General features: G+C 35.2%; 1 protein-coding gene across 1 annotated transcript in view; it reads right to left on the bottom strand.

Annotated features, from left to right (window-relative positions):
- The window catches only part of LOC107701139 (FRAS1-related extracellular matrix protein 2-like), a 58,124-nt gene that overhangs the window by 20,226 nt on the left and 35,398 nt on the right, over positions 1–2,500 (bottom strand). The window lies entirely within an intron of this gene.

The following is a 2,500-nucleotide window of genomic DNA, read 5'->3' as shown; positions in this document are numbered from 1 at the left end:
TTCTTTCCTTGCTCGTTGAGATCTTTCCTGCATTGCCTGAGGGAGTCAACCTTTGTCTGTTTACCTGCAAACTCCTACCTCACACACACACACACACACACACACACACACACACTTCCAGTCTTTTTTTCTCATTGTGTCTGATGGGGGAGGTGTTGTGCTTTACTTTGTGGAAGTGATGTTTATCTCTCCATCTGCAGTTAACCACTCAACATAAATCTAAATGACATGGAGAACAGCCTCGCTTCATTCAGAAAAATAAAAACAGAAAAATAAAAACAAAAATGATACACAACCTACTTGAGCAGCCCAACTAGGGCCATCAGATCAATAATTCATATGTGTGTATGTGCTAGTGTGTGTGTGCACACTAAATAGAGAAAAAAATAGAGAACAGAGAAATAGAGGAACCGAGGAGAACGGGATGATACAGATTTTGGAGGTATGCACTATTTGATACAGAATTTAATTTTAACTATTCAGTCAACATTTCAGAAGTAGAAAGAGTGTAGAAAAACAACTCTTCACACATATACGCGCTTTTTTCAGCATTTCATGCAAGTGTGTTGCATTTTTTAAATTTGAGTTCAACTTTTAAAAGCAGATCTCGATTCCAAAAGAATTTGACGTTAGCATGATGCTAAGCTAATGACACGATGTTCTAAAATGCAAATAAAATACAAATCATGCACGTATAAACTACTGTTCAAAAGTGTTTTCAAAAGAAGCCTCTTATGTTCATCAAGGCTGCATTTATTAAAATACATAACTTAAAACGTTGGTCAGCTCAGTCCACCATTTTGGGTGATTTGAGTTTGTTGCAAAGCAATGCAATGCAATGCACATAAACAAATACACATGACTCTGCCTTAGAATGAGGTGTCTTAGAGAGTAGAATTATGTTGCTTCCTACCTTTTGGTGATGTAATATGCTTGTGATGCCTTAAAATGTTGTATACAAATGTAACAAAGTTTTCAGCTCTCATCTTGAGAGAAATCAAGATATAAACAGGCATATGTTGTACAGAGGATTGTATCTTTCACAGTTTATGTTTTGGATTAAATGAATATAATTTACTACAGCTACACTTATCTTGTAATATTATACTAAGTAAATGATTAAAGCCTTAAGGAAGCTCATATCCTTCATGTTAAGCATAAATAATTACGATAGGCTGAAACTATACGCTCATTTGCAGCTCTAACACTGAATTTAAGGAGTGTTTTGCTACTGCAAGATGCTGATTGATGTTTAGGTGGTTTTAGCCCAGATTTACTGATAACGGCTTCAGATAGAGCAAGATACGATCTAATACCCTTAAGGATATTGTACCATAGACGAGGATTCCCCCAGAAAAAAACTTCAGTAGCCTAAGGTGTACTGTGTATGTGTGTGAGAGAGAAAGAGGGGTTTTAAAAGGAAGATAAAGACTCAAAAAGGCGTGCCAAAACAAAGCGCCAACAACACCCTCTAATTACACAGTCTATTTCTTACACACACACACACACACACACACACACACACACACACACACACATTATTTATGCTTTAATAAACACTATTTGTCAGATATACCGAATGCATCATGCTCAGTTGAACTTAACTTGATGAAAGCTTTCACCTTCGTGTCACATGGGAATTACCACTAATCCACGTTCAGCGTCGAGCAGCACAGCGATATACACATATGTGCATGTATAGTTTCCCAGCCAAAGGATGAACTCTATCCCTTCTAGCTCTCTCCTGAGTGCAATTTCACGCTTTCTGTCTGAGAGGTGCCATAATAACAGCAAAACAGAGATAAGAGGAAAAAAAAAATACATTCGCTTTCCACTGCGAAATAATTAATTCTCTTGCTTTGAGGAAAGAAGGCTTTAGAATAACTCAACTTTATCTGTGATTTCAGGCCTCATAACGCTGGAGGAGAAAGAGACTCATGTGCAAACTTCAGTGTTGCCCATTTACATGTGCATTGTGTCTATTCTTGGTTCATCTGCTGGCTGCTGTATGTGCATGAGACACAGAAATTCCATCGCTATACGAGGATTTGAAGAAAGATAAATGGCTCTTTAAATATTCCTGCGTTTTGAACTAACAAATATATATCTGTCTGAGCATGATATAGTCTGTGAATAGATCTATTTGTATGGTTCATAAAGTGAATTGTAAGTCATAAGTTTTTATTTTGTTTTTTAAGAAAAATATTCTAGTTTTTTTATTTGTTACTTTTTGCACTTTTATTGATTTATTGGGGACAAAGTGGAAGAGGAAATGACGCGAGCCATACTCAAACTTAAATTTTCCACATACGCACTACACCATGAGCACTACACCACTACGCCACAGCTCCAACCAGGTTTATTATAGTAAAAAAAAAAATAGATATATATTTAAACCAGTATTTAAAATGACTTACGTTTACTTAAAATAAAATAAACCTAAATAAATATAAATTAAATTAAATTAAATTAAATATTTTATATTTTATAAATATTTTAT

Source organism: Sinocyclocheilus anshuiensis, unplaced genomic scaffold, assembly GCF_001515605.1.
Source record: "Sinocyclocheilus anshuiensis isolate Anshui unplaced genomic scaffold, SAMN03320099.WGS_v1.1 scaffold907, whole genome shotgun sequence".
Taxonomy (NCBI): domain Eukaryota; kingdom Metazoa; phylum Chordata; class Actinopteri; order Cypriniformes; family Cyprinidae; genus Sinocyclocheilus; species Sinocyclocheilus anshuiensis.
This window is presented reverse-complemented; position numbering and strand designations above follow the sequence as displayed.